Source organism: Pseudophryne corroboree, chromosome 3 (assembly GCF_028390025.1).
Source record: "Pseudophryne corroboree isolate aPseCor3 chromosome 3, aPseCor3.hap2, whole genome shotgun sequence".
In the NCBI taxonomy this organism is placed as follows: Eukaryota; Metazoa; Chordata; class Amphibia; order Anura; family Myobatrachidae; genus Pseudophryne; species Pseudophryne corroboree.
Genome location: NC_086446.1, coordinates 203548080 through 203567133, shown reverse-complemented (window position 1 = coordinate 203567133; position 19054 = coordinate 203548080). Strand labels below are relative to the sequence as shown.

Below are 19054 nucleotides of genomic sequence, written 5' to 3'. Positions count from 1 at the left end.
TGAAGCAGAAGCGACAACTGCAATTGTTGCTAAAGCTAGCCCCGCTGAGGAGAGTGAACGGTAAGTCACCCTGTCGCCGGTGTCAACAGCCAGCAGAGACACTGAACTCACCCGGTCTCCGAAGCCCCACCCTGTGCAGCTGCCACAGAGAAATTGTCTTTTTAAAACAAACTTTATTGACAAACTTCCAAATTGTCAGAGCTTACTTCCTGATTCTACAGGGAGGAGAAATTTCAGAAGCCACAGGTGAGGAAGTCAGCACTTGAGAAGACAATGACGGTAAGTATCCTAAATCTTTAGTAACAGCTACAGTAGGACACAATGTTGCCATATGTACTGTACCTATGGTAGTGCGAAAAGCTAGCATTCACATAATGCAAATAGCCAATACGCAGAGAAATCCATTTATTACATATCAAGAAGTGGATATTCTCTGAGTTTTTCATTTAGACCCATCTCAACTTAGTACATTGACCCACTAATTTTTTAAATTCAAAAGTGATCTTTAAGGTCAACTCCATTCTGTTAATTGAGTTCAACAAGATCACTAGCAAATATACAAGATCAAAAATACACACCTACTGTACAATCTTTATTAACTAGATAACTTTATTACTAAAGATTTTTTATAGCTACTGATTAACCCTTTACTATGCCGCCACCCTTACTTTATGTATAGTTAAGTGTAGAACTTTTTGTATTATTATTATTATTATTATTATTATTATTAATAATAATAATATTATTTTGTTTTACTATTTGCTGTCATGTTACTAAAAGAAATAGCCAGTTTTATAGGGGTCTGTCTGTTTTATTTGTTTTGAATATGTACTGTGAGTGATTGACTCTAACTTTAATTGTACAATAATTTTTTATTATGTATATTCGGTTGCTGGTTGAATTTTGAATTTCAACTGGATAATTAATGTGCGCCCTCTGAATTTGTTTTTATCATATTTCCCTGAACCCTGTTCTTGCAGAACGGTTATTCTAGAGGCGTAGCCCTTACATAGAGCAAGATAAGGGTAAATTGTTATATATATATATATATATATATATATATATATTTATATATATATATATATATATATATATATGTATATAGTTGATTTTGATAAAAATAACACATATAAAGAGAAGATCTAGAGGTGCAGAGATCTAATCACATAGCTAATTTATACTGAAGATTAAATTCCACTTTCTTAAATAATCAAAATTATTCTAAAATATATGTACTATATATATATAACTAAAAAATAAGTAACCAATCAACAGTAAAACATTTGCCTATTCCATTTACAGAATGCTACAGTGGATATGATTTTTAAAAGCTCAACAGCTTGGGTAACAGATCACGACACTAATCTCATTTCATGCAATCACAAGAAAATCCTAGCATGCTTATTTAGCACACACTCAGGTCTGAGCCACTAAAATGTCCTATAAAATTATATTGTACTCAGACGTTCACATGACAGATTTATTATATGTTCTAGCTTGCAAAAAAAAATATTAAAAATTAACATTGTGCATACGCCTGAACAAAAATGTGCCAATTTAGGAGAAAATGTATTACGCATGCATTGTGTTAAATATAGTTTTAGTGACAATAAACACAGAGATGACATTGTGCATTCTATGAATTACAACAATGCTTTTCTTTCCTCCCTCTTCTAAATGTATTTGTGCAGCTGCATTAATCAGAAAACATCACCCAGACATCCAGACATTAGCATGCTTTAACAGAAATGTAAGTAATCCAAAAGTAATTATACTTTTAAAGAGGCACTTAGTTCTGCTGTATGCTGATCAGAAGCAATCACAACATTTATACTTTTTGAGACAGTGATTTATTATGCGTGAATACTTAATCTCATGTCATGTATGTCTGTAGGACAACATGTATTTTTTAGTCTAGAAATGAGCATTCAAATTTAAAGGCATCTCCATTCACCTATTTTATTTAGTAAGGAACAGTGAGTGTTGAGCACTAAAGCATTATCCAATGTATGTTGTGACAATTTAATAGTGCCATTATTTACTCACAAGGTACAATTTGTAAATGTCTCTGATGTATGAGCTACTGTACCATATCTCATTTTCCTTGAATTGTGGGCAGTCTTCTCTTTCAACGAATTGCCTAGAACACCATCTTTTAGCCTTAAGTGAACAGCACTGAGTCATCACATCACACACAGAGTTGAACAGGTCAAGGTAAATTATGTCTGTGCTCTGCTGAAAGTAAAATGTTGCTATATGATATCAAAGTACATTAATAACCTTTAGCCATATAGTAAATAAGGAAAGCTACAGTCCTTGCCACTGTTCAAACCTTATGACTTTTTATGGGGGTAGTTTGTGTTTCCTACACCTTTGGCGTGTTTACGGGGCTGTAGGATCCCTACGCTAGCAGCCTCACCAAAAAAAAGAGGGCACCGTTACCTTTTCAAGTTTGTGAGTTACAGAAGTTCATTTTTAATGATCACTATGGGCCTGATGCAGAGGTGGATGCAGTTGAGAGAGTGATTATCAGCAAACTGTGCATGGACAGCCCAGAAGAAATGTTTACTGTGCATACAGTATGTGAACCAATGTGTACGATGGTGTATAAAGTTGTGTAAAACATCACTATTACTTGAGATAGATTCTCAGCTCCATGGGTGGTTCAGGGCAGAGATTTGGAGGTGGCCATAAAGTCATCGCAACAAGGGGAGATGTCATGGACGTGTTATGGGAGTCTCATGGAGATGTATTGTCGCCGCAATTTCATTTGCAGCACCACAGTCAGACGAACCTACGCAGCTAACAGCAAAAGGTGCTATACAAGCCCACAAATTTTAGGAGAAAAGGTGCATTTCTTTCTGATCAAGAAAGATGGTCTATGCATACAGTAGGCCCATTATGCTTTTTGTAACATGCAGACCCTGATTCTGGAGCTAGAAAACTCACCCTTGCTACTCTATATGCTCAGTAGAACCTGCTTTCAGCATTTCTTTTACAGCCATGAGAAGTTTGGTTCATGTGAGCCTGAATCTATAGCTAACAATTTAATATATAATAAAAATAGGATTTTGGTACTTACCAGGTAAATCCTTTTCTTTGAATCCATAGGGGGCACTGGAGTACTCTAGGGATATGGATGGTTCCACAGGAACTAGGCACTGAATAAGTTAAAATTTGAGACTACTTCTCCCCTCCATATTCCAGAGTACCTCAGTGTTTTTTTTTACTGAGCCGAACAGGAGCTATAGAGGTTAATGGAGAATTACATATAACAAACGGACAACAATAAAGTTGACACATAACGTTACTGACAACTATCACAGTTGACACCAACCCAATAAACTTGCTAATTTGAACCAGTTGGTGAGAGTGTGTTACCATAAGATCCCCTGAACTTACCACAAGCCAGGAAAACTGCTCTGGGTGGGCGTCCAGTGCCCCCTATGGATTCAAAGAAAAGTATTTACCTGGTAAGTACCAAAATCCTATTTTCTTTTTCATCCACTAGGGGTCACTGGAGTACTCTAGGGATGTACCAAAGTTTCCCCCCTGGGCGGGAGAGCTGTTTGGCACCTGTAACACTAGACGGCCAAAGCTAGATGCTGATGCCGCAAAAGTATCAAACTTGTAAAAGCACACAAACATGTGCACTGAAGACCATGTAGCCGCACTGCAAAAGCTGTGTCGTAGAACTCCACGACCAGCTGCCCATGACATTCCTGGAGAACATGTGGAATGAGCTGTTACTGATGTAGGCGGCTGTAACCTAGCATGAAGGTAAGCCTGACGTATGGTCAGTTTTATCCATCTGGATAAGGTCTGTTTAGAAGGTGGCCAACCCATCTTGGCCGCATCATAGAGGATAACAACGTATCCGTCTTAGGAACTGTAGACGTTCGGAATACATAAACGCGTAATGTGCGTACCCCAACCAAAATTCCAGAATCTCCTGTTAACACAGGAACTACTATTGGATGATTGATGTGAAAAGAGGACCATACTTTTGGTAGGAAAGCGGGATTCGTCCAAAGTTCCGCTCTGTCATTATGAAACACTAAATACGGTGGCTTGCATGACAAGGCACCCAAATCTGAAACCCGCCCTGCCGAAGCTAAGGCCAGGAGAGAAATTGTTTCCCAAGTGAGAAACTTAATATCCACTTGTTGTAAGGGTTCGAAATAAAAAGACTATAAGCAATCTAAAACCAGATTCAAGTCCCATGGCGCAGTAAGTGGAGTGAAATGGAGGCTGTACTTTGAGGACACCCTGCATAAAGGTGTGTACCGACGGCAATAGAGCCAATCTTCTTTGAAAATAAATTGACAACGCAGATATCTGCACCTTTAGTGTGGATAAATGCCGACCTCCATCTAACCCCATCTGTAGACATAACAAAAAAGATGATGTCGGAACTTCCGAACTTTACACCAACCTATATAGGCACGCCAAATTCTGTAATAATGAGCTGCCGTAACTGGCTTACTAGCGTGTAACATGGTTGGTATAACCTATTCTGGAATGCCCTCTCTTTTTAAGAGGGCTGTCTCAACAGCCACTCCGTCAACGCCGCCGCGCTAAATCGGAGAAAAAGAACGGACCCTGTTGTAACAGGTCCGGACGCAGTGGGAGCAGCCAAGGAACGTCCGCGAGTAGACCGCAGAGATCCGAAAACCAAGCTCTCCGAGGCCAATGAGGCGCCACTAGTATGACTGTGGCGGACTCTCTTTTGATCCGTTTTAGCAACAGAGGGAGCAGCGGAAAACGGTGGAACAGATACACGAGACTGTATGGCCACGTGATTGTGAGAGCATCCACCGCCACTGCCTTTGGATCTCTCGTCCTGGACACGTACTGGGGCGTTTGATAATTGTGGCGAGATGCCATCCGGACCACTTGCGGGTAACCCCACCTCTGGACCAACATGTGAAACACTTCTGGATTTAATGCACATCCTGGATAAAAAATCCCGACAGCTGAGATAATCCGCCTCCCAGTTGTCCACTCCCGGAATGAATACTGCCGACAAAATCACCTCGGCCCAATTGAGGATTCGAGCTACTTCCCGCATGGCCATGCGGCTTTTAATCCCTCCTTATTTGTTGAGGTATGCGACCGCCGTCGCGTTGTCTGACTGCACCTGAACAGCCTGAGCCTGCAGCATGTGCACTGCTTGTTGTAGCGCATTGTAAATTGCCCGGAGTTCCAGGACATTTATAGACAGCAATCTTTCGTGATCCGCCCAGAGACCCTGGAGCTGAAAATTTTGAACTACAGCTCTCCAACCTCTGAGACTCGCGTCCGCCGTGAGAATTATCCAATTCCAGGCGCCGAACCGTTTCCCTGCGGTTAGATTCTATACCTTGAGCCACCAGAGTAGCGACACTCTGGCCTTTGGAGACAACTTCACCCTGCGGTGAATCTGCCGAAGCGAGCCCGACCATTGTGCGAGCACATCCAGTTAAAAAGGACGTGAGTGAAGTCTTCCGAACTGAAGCGCTTCGAAAGCCGGCACCATTGTGTCTAATAGGCGAATGCACAAATGAACAGAGACTGTGTGTGGCTTAAGCACTAATTGTACCAGATGACGAATGACCTGTACTTCTGTTCGGGTAGGTAAATTCTTTGATTTACCGTATCGAGAATCATACCTAGGAATTGAAGTCGATGAGATGGAATCATTCAGGAATTCGCGTAGACAATGGTAGGAAAACAGATTCCCCCCCCCCGACCTGGTCTGTGCTGTAATCTATTCTCGTCTGGAACGTAGCCAAAGTGGACGTTGTGTGCCACTAGCGAAGCTGAAACGCAAGAACCAACTGCCAACGTCACAGAAGCTGTAGGCAGCAAAAAGTGTAAGGTGGTCTTTATTTAGGGCAAGCCTGAACTGGAGTGCCCTGCCACTACAGCCTTTTTACCTCAAACCCTTACCAAAGCAGGGCGAAGCAACAGCCGTTCTGCTGTGTAGGGTACACTCCGATAGGTAGTGAAATGCCCAATAATTGCAATTGTCTCTCATTGGAAATTGTTCAGCCTTCGCTGAGAACCTAACATACTGGCCTGGTGCTATGAGGGCTGGCGGCGAATCGACCGCAACAATTTAGCTGAAACAGAATTTTTTTTTTTTTCCCAGGCAGTACATGCGCCCGCATTTCCCCCCAAAGAGGACCGGTAAGGGTCTGTCTGTGCAGTCGTATTTGTCCGACACACTGTGTGACCGACTCTGCAGCGAAGCTGCTTGTTTGATTATGCATTAGATTTAGTGATCATGTACCCCGACCAGTAAGTACACCACGGAAGTAATCTGTGTATAAACCTGCATTACCATGCATGTGGTTACCAGCAATAGTGAATCTTCCTGTAGAGACATGCTGTCAAAAACAATTAATAAATTAATAAATTAAATTCCTAACAACCGCCCGCTCCCCCAGAGGCTGAGTGTTGTAGGGCAGCAACCTCCTGCAAAGAACCAGGAAGTAATGTTAAAAATGGTGTCCTACCATGTTTTCTTTGTGTTTTTTTTTTTTTTTTATATATTACACCTGTTAAACCAGGATCTGAACCAGTGTCCATGTAATCACAAAGTTCACTGTGGGCGGGAAGCCTAACCACTTGGCTACAGAGCCACCTGTAAAAATAATAAGCAAAGCTGCTATTTAAACATCAACTCTGGTAATTAAATGGTTGCTGTAGTGACTTGCAATCCAGATGGGACCTCAACCCACAATCCCTGGTTTAGGAGGGCAGTGTCCTATCCATTAGGCCACTGGGGATCTGGGGAGGTGAGGCCTGAACTCACAATGTTTGCAGTGCTCAACAGATACTGTTTAATAAGCACTGTATGCCGACCAACTGCGTCACTGTAGTCTTGCTTATTGAAAAATAGATTTTTAATGTCAGCATATTATATATATATATATACACACATATATATAACAATGTATATTCACACATACTCAGACCTTATAATATATATATATTTCACATATGCATACATACACACATACACATATATATTATATACCCATATACATATATCCAGATATATCCTGATTCAGAGGTATAATAATTTTTAAGAAGTCTGAAACTAAATGTGACCACTCACAGGCTTAAAAAACCTGAGATGTCTGCTGCTTAACCGCAGCTTTGTTAATGGGTCCCGTATCCAGTGTGGTGTGGCTGTAGATTTAAAAGTACCTACAGCACCTTGTATTCCCAGGTGGGTAACCAGGCCCAACACTGCTCAGCTTCCAAGATCAGATGAGATCGGGCGTATCCAATTGTGGTGTGGCTAAGTGAATTAAGCAAAGCTGCTGCAGGTGAGCCTGAACTCACAATGCTTGCAGTGCTCCTCAGATACTGTTTTATAATCACCATGTGCTGACCAATTGTATAACACATCTTACTTTACAACAGTGAACAAAGCCAGTATTTGGCTGACCACAGCCATGATTCAGATTTGCAGTCTTTGGGATAATATCATTATAAACAGTTATGATAAGAATAATAGTCTTTGCTGATGTCTTACTCATTATACAGACAGACAATACAAAAAACAACTTGCGCGAGCAATATGCTTGATTCCAAATTCCCCTTAACACCCCTGCGCCTTCAATGGAGGAGAGATGTAATACAGGAAATTATGGAAAAACAACAGGAAAAATGGTTAAATATGCAGACTTATAATTATGTAAGCAGATTTAATAAACATACTATGTTGCATTCAAACCTGCACATATATGAGCAGCATGTATCCTCTTTAACAAAGACGTAACAGCCTATTGTAATACATATGCAGCGGTTCTGTATTCCAGTAAACATACTTCCTTTTATCAACAAGAGTTGAATCATAAGATTTTATCCAGTGACCCTGACATTTCTGTGTGCAGGGAACATCACTGTGGCATCAAAGTTACTCACTAGGCTATGGAGCCTGCCTTTTACCAAAACTCTCATTTGTGTGCCCCCTCCCCCCCCCCGTGCTCCGTGTATTGTTCTCTATACACGGAGCCGGGCTATGGTGGAGAAGGAGCCGGAAGCGGCATCGAGGGCCGGGGAGCGCACTGCACAGAGCCGTGGAGCGGCCTATGCATAAATCAACGTGGCCGGCGCGGCTCAGAGCGGCGGGGGACACAGCATAGACAGCGGCACTGGAAACGGCGGTGGGCGGCTGAAGGCAGCGGCCGGCGGCCACACACACACACAGTATCCCACACAGCGGGGCGGCAGCGTGAGCTGACCGCCCCGTTCAACATACCTGGACCCTGTGGTGAGGGCTATGACGGGGCTTCTCTATAAGTTCCGTCCAGCCTTTACTGCAGGTTTTAGACCTGCCCGTGGCAGTGAGGGAGCTCTTTTTAGAGAAGTCCGACACCCACAGCTGCTTCAGCAGCTTCCACTATCCCGAACCCTCGCCTTTCTGGAAGGGGGGAAGGGATGTGGAACATTGAAAAATCAAAAATAAATCCAATAACTGTGGAGAAACTCCACAGGCCTAGTTGCTCGGTGAGCACTGAAAAAACACTGAGGTACTCTGGAATATGGAGGGGAGAAGTAGTCTCAAATTTTAACTTATTCAGTGCCTAGTTCCTGTGGAACCATCCATATCCCTAGAGTACTCCAGTGACCCCTAGTGGATGAAAAAGAAATATGCATAGTATTTACCAAAATAATATGGCTAATGCAGAGTTGAAGATGTCAGTCTTCTTTCACTGCTTTTGCTTCATGGTTGAATGTAGGCATCTAAGGGTGATGCAATGTCATGCAACTCAATCATATTCCCATTTGTGGCTGAAGGGGCATAACTCCTGGTAAGGTGGTATTTTCAATATGCTTTTATTAGCCAAGTTCAGGGTCATAGCTACAGGTAAGTAAGTGATGTTGCTGCCCAGGGTGTAGGACCTAGGGAGAAGCAACATCACTCCCCTGTGGCACTGGATGATTCTTCCTGGTCCTGAGGGTGGAATATTACCCTGCTGTGGCCCTGTGTGTGTTGATGCACCTTCAGGATATGGAGGGTTGAGCATCTGTGAAAATACACCTCTTTTTAGTTGAATATCATGCACTATGGACAGGTCTTGTGCAAGTGCACAATGATAATGATGACCACTGGCGTATTTAGAATGGATGCAGTGCGTGCAGTGCTCATGGGCCCCTGAGTCCATTGGGGCTCATACTGCACACGTACCCATTTCTTAGATACTTACCCCTGTGGAGTCCTGCACCAATGGCAGAAGTGATGCAGAAATCACCGGGAAAATGGTGCGGCAAGTCTGAGCCCTATTGCTGCCAGCAAAGAGAAGGGAACGGACAGAGGAGGCTGTGCACGTGCCTACTCCTTTCTTAAAACACCTGATAATGACACCCATGTAAACAAACCAAGAAAGACGCATTATCTGCAAAAAAATGATGCCTGGTGCTAGAAGAGTCTCACAGAACCTGCCAATATTTGGCACGACTACAGCAAAGGTTTATGAGGACACATCTGTAAATTCTACAAATGTGAGAATAGCCACATTTTTTTATCCATCCACTGGGACAATAGTCACATTTTTCTCCATCCACTCAGTCACTTTGCCAGATTTGTTTTCGGTGGAGTTTACATAGAATAGTGCACAAAATGAAATACATTCAGGGAAGAAATACCAAATTTGCCATAATCTTCCCCCTCTAAGCATTTGCATACAGGTATTTTTGATTGCCAGTATGCAGGAAAACCTTATTGATGGGACAACTGTATTTGATTAACCTATCGGGTTTATGACCCTTGGGTCCAAATGCACAGATGCGGCCTTTGGGGACTACAGTGATGTTTATGACCAACCATTGAGGATTACTGTGATACATGACCACAGCATATATGTCCTTTTTAATAAAATGGCAGTTTTTGGAGAATTATCTTTTTCTTTTATACAATGTACCCCAATGATTGGCAGTTTGGTTTTGCTAATGAGAGACTTCAGAATAAAATTGTTCAAGGTGGAATGAGGGTGAAAGTAAGTCAAATAACCATGCTTTACAACAGTGGGTTCCAGAAGATCAGCTTTGACTGTGCATCACATTAAAGTGGATGGGGTTTAGATAGCAGCAGATGACCACACCTGTTTTAATTCATCTATCTCTGCTAAGATTCACCAATACTGTTGAAGAAGATTTGAAAACATTGCCCGGTCTTGCCAATCTTAATCTTTGATGTGACATTCCAGAATTTGGCACAACATGAGTCCATGTATCCATTCTGCCTTTAGTCAATGTTTCAGAAAAATGGTTTTGGTGTAGTGGAGCAGGAAATGTTTTCTTGGCACATATTAGGTTCAATTTGTACTATTTGAGTATCATTTAATTGCCGTAGTGTGTTGCTGACCTCAAGCATCTCTTTAGAGACTTAGGGGGACATGTACTAAACAGTGATAAAAGTGTGATAATAGTATGCAAATTAAAAATGTTACATCAATGCTGATTGGTTGCCATGGGCAACTTCTCCACTGGCTCACTTCTCCACTTTTATCACTGCTTAGTACATTTCCCCCTTAGTTTACCCATCTTCCAATGGCTACTTCCATCAGTATAATGCTCACAAAGCTCATCTCATCTCAAGCTGGTCCCACCAACATAACAATGAGTTCAGTTTACTCTATTGAACTCACCACATTTCAATCCAATAGAGCAACTTTAGGATGTAGTGAAATTGGAGATTTAATGCACAGCATAAATGTGTAGATGACAAATCTGACATATTCAGACTGTTCTTGGGGCAAATAGGGGGCTTATTCTGTGCTGGAAAGGCACTAATGAGGGTCCAGAGCGAGACAAAGAAGAAGCCCAGCCACTTCTAGAGAAACTGAAAAATAGCAGAATCTATGGAGAGGTTGCTAAGAAGATTAACTGCACATTAGAGAGGTTTCAAGAAGTTAAACAATGCCTTAATCAGAGACTGTGGCAGGATGTAATGAAGCCTGTGTTCGGTGGTATGTGGGATGCTGGACAAACTCTAACATTTTTTTTAAAGGGCAATCATTTTCAAGGCATAGTTTAGCATTATACATGATTGCCCCTTTAAAAAAAAGTCTGAGTTTGGCTGCCATCCCGCACGGCTGCCAAACTCGGACTTCATTAAATCCCGCCTAATGCAGTTATTATTTTCAATTTTCTGGTTTGCTGTGTACTAAAGCACCTTTTTATTTGAAAATGTCCGGAAGGACACTGATATATTAAACTAAACAACAGAGATTCACCAAAAGACTAAACCACCCAATGTGTACTTTTGCCAATAAAAAAGTCAAAGATTGAATAAACATTACATCCTGGAAAAGTCGGAAGTCAGTACACAAGTTGGAAAAGGTTAATACAAAAACCATGTGTAGAAAAGGCATGGTACGTTTGTCATATTTTTATGTTGTTTTTGATTGCCAGTCTTCTAAAGATGGAAATAAGTAAGCAGATTTCTACTATAAAGCAATCACAGTGTACAATATGTTTCCACTGGGAAATTCTGAAACAAAATCCAACAGCAGGTTCATTTTTAATTTTTTTTTTGCTTACTGAGAAACTACTCAGGGAATGATACATTTTATGAACAAGTTAAATACCACACATGTAGATTCAACAATTTACAGTCGGATGTATCAGTAAGTACTGCAATGTGCCAGAAATACAAATGGACATACTGTAGTGGAAACTAGACAATTTCACAGAGATAAAAGGAGATTAGTCAAAACTTAGAGAGAGATAAAGTGGTGAAAGATAAAGGGCCCTATTTAAGAATTTGGCTTAATACAAGCAGCATATTTCATTTAGTATTGCTAATGATTATGCCAATGTTTTTCAACATCACATACTTCACTGGTGAGATCCAACAATGGGGGTTATTCCAATTTGATCGCAGCAGGAAATTTTTTAGCAGTTGGGCAAAACCATGTGCACTGCAGGGGAGGCAGATATAACATGTGCAGAGAGAGTTAGATTTGGGTGGGTTATTTTATTTCTGTGCAGGGTAAATACTGGCTGCTTTATTTTTACACTGCAAATTAGATTGCAGATTGAACACACCACACCCAAATCTAACTCTCTCTGCACATGTTAAATCTGCCTCCCCTGCAGTGCACATGGTTTTGCCCAACTGCTAAAAAATTTCCTGCTGCGATCAACTTGGAATTACCCCCCATGTCGACCCCTTCAGTGGCGTACTCCACTCTGCCATTTGCAGCATTAGCGTTGGGCTTCTGTGTCAGATGTGATGGCCAGTCTGTGCTCAGCACTCTTTCAACTGGCAGGGATCCGTTAATGCCTGGAAGACTGTGGCAATGGGGACAATAGACTGTGGCAATGGGGGCAAAATATTGCTTTCTCTATCAATTGATGGCAAGAGCAATACAGTGACAAACAGCGGTAATCTTACACCACAATTCCTGGTCCAGCCCAGGTCACTGAACATGGGCTTCAAAGCTGTGCTGGACATAATTTCCAAGCGCCGGTGAGTCGCTTTCTCCATAGGGTTTGTACAGGACCTGGCTTGGACAGACCTGTAACCCAGGTCCTTCCCAGACTAACCTAGGTAGCTACCCAAGTTGGATTCCCGGGTCACTGACTCAGGTTAACCATTTCACACCAAGTCGCAACACAGGTTAACCCGGCAATAATCTGGATTTTAGTAGCAGTGTGAAAGGGGTATTAGTTTACCGCTGTTTGTTGAATATGGAAAGGACAGACCCCTTTAGTGAGATCTTAAATTGGGCCCATACCACTATCCTAATCAGCTCCTGTCATTTTTTAAACAAAGCCTGCAAACTGGCAGTTAGAAGCTGATTGGCTGGTACTTTCTCTCTCCCTCCATGGTCTGATACATCTCCCCCTTCATCTAGTGGCACAGATGGTATTGGAAAAATATGAAATAAAGTGCATTATAAGATAAATATTTACTAAAAATGCCATAGATTTGAAGCAGCACTGTTCTATAACAGGCTGCTGAAACTCATTTCACCCCCAGTCCTTGAATAATACAAAATGTAAAACAAATAGCATTAAATTCATTTAATACTAAATTAGTATTTTAAAAAGGGATACAGTCATAATACCGGCAGTTGGGATCCAAACAGTCAGAAGACCGACAGCGGGATACCGAAGGCTAAATCCTGATACATCCCGGAGGAAAGTACAGGGGTTGGGATTAGGGTTAGGCTACAGGTGGAGGAGATTAGGAATATGCTGCAGGGGGAGAGGAGGTTAGGGTTGTGACTTTCGGGATCCTGACTGCTGGTATTTCATACACAACCCTTTAAAGGCATATAGTCTGCACAATATGGCAGTTAGTATATGTAAACAAAACAAATTAAATTAATAATGGATATATGATAATGGGACAATCTGTGATTTCTGTAACATATGTATGAGATCAAATTAATATAAACCAAATTAAAAGTCTTAAGCAAGCAAAAATGTAGGACAATTGAAAACAACGACAAGAAACCTACTAAAGAGCAAGGCATTGTTTGGTAAAGGTTATTTCAGATTCAGACACCACAGAACTTTTGATATTGTGACACTGGTTTTATTTGAACAACATACAGATGTGTCCACTTACTGTACATCTAGTCTCTGTGCATATTAAACAGCCATTCTAGTCACGACTTGGTTAGCGACAAGCTTCTATTTGTGTGACTTTTTCCATTAAAATGCATCTTATTCACAAAATTATGTGAATGGGATGCACAAGCAGCTTTTGATGATTAAAATAACTAGTAATGTAGCATTTTGTATGCAGATACAGGCGTGGTCTCACACAGAATATATGGATATGCTGGACATTTTTTTAAAGGTGCAATCATGTACAAGGCATGGGTTTGCCTTGTACATAATTGCATCTTTAAAAAAAAGTCTGAGTTTGGCCACCATCCAACACAGCCACTGAACTCTGACTTCACTACACCCCACCACCTACGTCTGCTTAGGATATAGAGATTTCTTAAGAAGGCATCTGGTCAGGGAATCTCTTTCCTGACAAAGTCCATAAAATTTCCCAGAATATTGATAAATCACAGGTCTTAGCCTTGAAACAGAATGAAACAAGATAATTAAGTAACCCTTCTGGCTTGGCAGAGAAACCCCTGCTATAAGAAGAAAGGGGGCTTTTAAGCAAATTCCTAAAAAAAATAGTAGCAGGACTAGAGCAAAAATGTGGCTGTTTAGATGAATCCAGTGTGCACTTTTGAAATATTAATAATTGAGAAAGTAGGTAGAAGCTCAGGACTTCATGTCACTGAACTCCTCTTGCTGGTAACATAGGGCTTAATTCAGATCTGATCGCAGCAGCAAATTTGTTAGCTAATGGGCAAAACCATGTGCACTGCAGGGGGGGGGGGCAGATATAACATGTGCAGAGAAAGTTAGATTTGGGTGTGCTGTGTTCAAACTGAAATCTAAATTGTAGTGTAAAAATAAAGCAGCCAGTATTTACCCTGCACAGAAACAAAATAACCCACTCAAATTGAACTCTCTTTGCACATGTTATATCTGCCACCCCTGTATTGCACATGGTTTTTCCCAGTAGCTAACACATTTGCTGCTGCAATCAGATCTGAATTAGGCCCACAGTAACATAGGACCTAATTCAGAGTTGATTGCAGCAGACAATTTGTTAGCAGTTGGGTAAGACCATGTGCATTGCAGGGGGGGGGGGGGGGGGGGGGCAAAAATAACATGTGCAAAGTGAGTATGAGTTGGGTGTGGTGTGTTCAAACTGAAATCTTAATTGCAGTGTAAAAATAAAGCAGCCATTATTTACACTGCACAGAAACAATATAACCCACCCAAATCTAACTCTCTCTGCAAATGCTATATCTGCCCCCCCCCCCCCCACACACACACACACACACACACACACACTGCAGTGCACATGCTTTTGCCCATTAGCTAACAAATTTGCTGCTGCAATCAACTCTGAATTACCCCCATAGTTGTTGAGGTTGAAAAAAGACAAATTGTCCATCGAGCTTAACCTATATTTTGGTTTACTGCACTGGATTATCTTTCATTTATCTTTTCCTTGGATGCCGTTTTTGGCTAAAAATCTGTCTAAAACACATCCTGACATTGGGCACTACTGCTAAGTCTGCTGCAAATGAGCACCCCCAAATCCTTCTCCATTACTGAATTCCCAAGAATTACTTTATTTCATTTTTATATTACATGTTTGTTTTTGGTCCCACAATGCATAATTTTACATTGCTCTATATTAAACCTCATACTCCACTTAGCTGCCCAAATCTCCAGTTTAGTTAAGTTGTTCTGAAGAGAGCCAACACCCTGATCTAATTTAATCATCTTACACGGTTTTGTGTCATCTGCAAAAATGGGCACTTTACTCTCAAGACCTTCTTCTCTGTCATTTATAAATATGTTAAACAGAAGAAGCCTTATTACAGACCCTTGAGGTACACCACTTAATACTTTAGCCCAGCTTGAAAAGAATTTGTTCAATATCTCTACTTTTTCATTGTCATTATTTAACAATTTGCCTAGTTCAATTTTTAGGAATCCTATGTTGTCTTTTTTTAAAATCCTTTTTCCGTTGAGATAAACACCTTTTTTGGGTTTGATTTGCTTTCCTTAGCAATTTGTTTTTCATTTTATATTTTAGCTGCTCTAATTTCCTTTGTGCATATTTTGTTACATTCCTTATAGTAGTGGAAAGACTCCACATTCTCATCAGATCTAAACACTTTAAAAGCCCATCTTTTTTTATCCATTACTACCCTTACCTCCTTATTTAGCCACATCAGTTTAAACTTGGCACTCTTACGTTTGCTGCCCATGAGAATTTATTTTTCAGCAATGTTTAAAAGGTGTCCCACCTTTCTGCAGTGCTCTTACCTTTAAAAATGTGTCCCCAATCTTTGCACTTTAGAGAGTGCTTAAGCATAGTAAAATTGGCTTTTCTAAAATTTAACATTTTAGTCGAACCCTTGTATTACTTTTTTTTAAAAACTAATTTCGAATGTGACCATATTATGATCGCTGCTTGCTAATGGCTTCCTTACATTAATGTTAGATATTACCTCTATGTTATTTGTTATCACTAGGTCAAGTATAGTCCTATTTCTAGTTGGTTCTTCAATCACTTAGGACAAGCAGTTATTTTAAGTATGCTTAAATACCTATTATCACTAGCTGTATCACTTGATTCAAATATCCAATTTATCTCAGGATAATTAAAGTCCCCCATAATTAACACTATCCCCATTGCTGCAGCCTTTACAATTTGCTGGTGGCAGTTACTGTGTCTGATTATTCACACTTGCTGAAGTACTATAAGTCACTGGCTGTGTTTTTTAGATTGACATGTCTGGAGAATTGGCTAATCAGTCACAACAATCATTACTATATTGCCTGTTACATATGCAGAAGCACTCTTCCACATATTTTATGTAATGGGCCATTCATCAACACGGGTCTGATAGGACCACCTGATATTCAGCAAACTTTGAAAACGTAACGTTTCCGGAGTTTGCCTGTGTAATCTAATGCCATCTTTAGATTGAGCTTGTTCTCAAAGCCCCACTCCTTCATATGAGATGGAGTTCCAGGGTTGTGAAGAGGAACCTGAGTGGATCCCTCTGTCTCCTCTTTACTGTGTTCTATACTATCTCCCATGCTTTTGCAGTATACATGATACCACAGACATTGTCATGTTTAAATGCAGAAAGGAGAATCGCAAATTATATGTGATCTAAGGTGTGGTGATTACCTGCAGAAATAATCACCAGTAATGATTTGAAGTGACTGTATATATATGTAATTTTGTATTCTTTTAGCTTAGATGTGACAAAATGGCTGTCAGGCAATGTCCTGCATTTGACCTCCATGCATTTAGGCTGTGTGTGAGAGAGTAGATTCTGTCTTACTGAAATCAACCCTTATCTACTGACCATAAAGTTAGGGATAAAAGCAATGCTCTATGTGCAATGACCAGACCAGAGGTTATAAACCCTGATAAGTGGAAGATGTCCAGATCAATCACCTGATAGAAAGTAAAGGAATTCCACATGTTTAGATGATTAAGCCACTAAACTTCCTGGCTGATCATAAAACCATCCAGGGGTGACAAGGTACAGACCCTCACTTTCTTTGAAGGAGATTTTAATGCTTTTGGGCTACAACCCCTCCCCTTCTCCTGTATTTCTTTTCTATCACCAACAGTATGTAAAAATGGTGTATGTTTAGTGTCCAGCAGGAAAGTGGATAAAAAATCCCAAGGGTGGGGGCCTGCTGCAGCTGAGGGCTATATCTGTCCCTCTCACTGGGACAAAGAGGGAATTTCTTGTGGACTCAACTTCTGTATATGTTGGAAATTACCAGGGTTATTCTGTGAAACTCCGCCACAACAGAACCACCTAAGTTTGTTTGAGTAAGTGAGTTAGGTTTTCTGTATTTTTATTTCTTTTCATTTGGTTTTGAGATTATTGTACTCTCTGTGTGTTTTAAAATATTCTTAATAATCTTTGTAACATCTCTTTGTAACAAAAGCTCTGAAGTATTCTTGAAATTAAACATCTAATTTTTAGGTCTCATTCTGTGATCCTTATGAACCAAGATCTCGTGTGGCCCATATCTACCTACTTTTCTAAGTATTGCAGTGTGTGTGTGACAGGTAGAAGCGAAGACTTCCTTGCATTTAGACGCTAATTTCTTCTTGCAGGTGGCAGCTGAGGTGCTTGATTAATTCTGTGTGTCAAAAGTGACCCCCCCAAGTCGTATGTGGCAATTCTCAAATTGGCTTATTTGTAGAATTGGCAGGCAGCATCATGACAGACATCATGGCCTGGTCTATCACTGCTATGCAGATGATATACAACTGTACCTGTCCTTTGCTCCAGGTACTGCTAACCCAATAACAACCCTAAATGGCTGCCTAGCTGAGCTCCAGGAGTGGATGAGTGCCAGTTGGCTGAGACTGAACCTTGATAAAATAGAAAGTCATGATGATAGGTCAAGGACAAGACTGCAGCATAGCCAACTGACAGGACTTACTCTTGGGGGTTCAGAACTACAAAACACTGAACATGTGCGGAATCTTTGTTTTATCATGGATAGTGGTCTGACACTTAAACATCAAGTGTTAGCCTCAATCAAATCCTCCTTCTTTCATTTAAGGAACCTAGCCAGAATCAAGCACTTAATTCCATCATCATGCCTAGACTACTGCAATGCCCTCTACCTTGGTCTCCCAGCAAAATACTTGCACCGCTTGCAGAATGTGCAAAATGCCAGACTATTAACCAACCAGCACCGTTCCAGCCACATAACATTCTTTACTCCATTAATTGGCTACCTATTAAATGGTGAATCATTTTCAAGATTGGCTTACTCACTTTCAAACCCTACATGACCAGGTCAAAAGGTACTTGAAGCAGCTTCTGATTCCTTACTGTCCCACTTGATTACTACAATCTGTAGATGAAGGAATACTAACCGTACCTAAAATCTCCCAGAATTCCCCTGGGGGTCGAGCTTACAACTTTGTGACTCCAACTCTATGGAACTCTCTTCCCCACACAGCGCGAGAAGCTGTAAATCTGGAATCCTTCAAAAATACACTAAAGACTTACCTATTTACTCAAGCATTTCACTAATATCTACTGTTAAGTTTGTTTTGTATTGTGATCTGTAAAGACAACTGTTAAGCACTTTGAGTCCTTTTAGGAGAAAAGGGCTATATTATTATTATTATTATTATTATTATTATGTCCTCAGGTCATACATGTACAGAAGCCGATGATGGGAAAGGTAAGTAACACTGCTTGAAAAATCTTATAATAGACAAAAAAGACCCACACGTGGTTTGTGCAATAAAACTCACCAAGCAGCCTAGTTTTTACACAAAGAGGGACAAACACAATCCTTAATAGACAATAAGAAAAAAAGAAGTGCAAACACACTGGCTCTGGGTTCACAAGATGCATGCTAATAGAGTGAAAGTGATTGCTTTTCACAATAGTCCATTAAATTAAACCACAGTATGAATTATAAACTGACTTTGGTTTTAGGCACATGTAAATAC

The 19054-nt window shown here is 40.6% G+C and overlaps 1 long non-coding RNA gene across 1 annotated transcript; it reads left to right on the top strand.

The window, feature by feature from the left end:
- The first annotated feature begins 210 nt into the window (after nt 1-210).
- Nucleotides 211-18821, top strand: LOC135057596 (uncharacterized). The gene is made up of 3 exons (XR_010244229.1): nt 211-279; nt 1692-1750; nt 18748-18821. It is a non-coding gene; the product is annotated as an uncharacterized LOC135057596 (long non-coding RNA).
- Nucleotides 18822-19054: the final 233 nt, after the last annotated feature.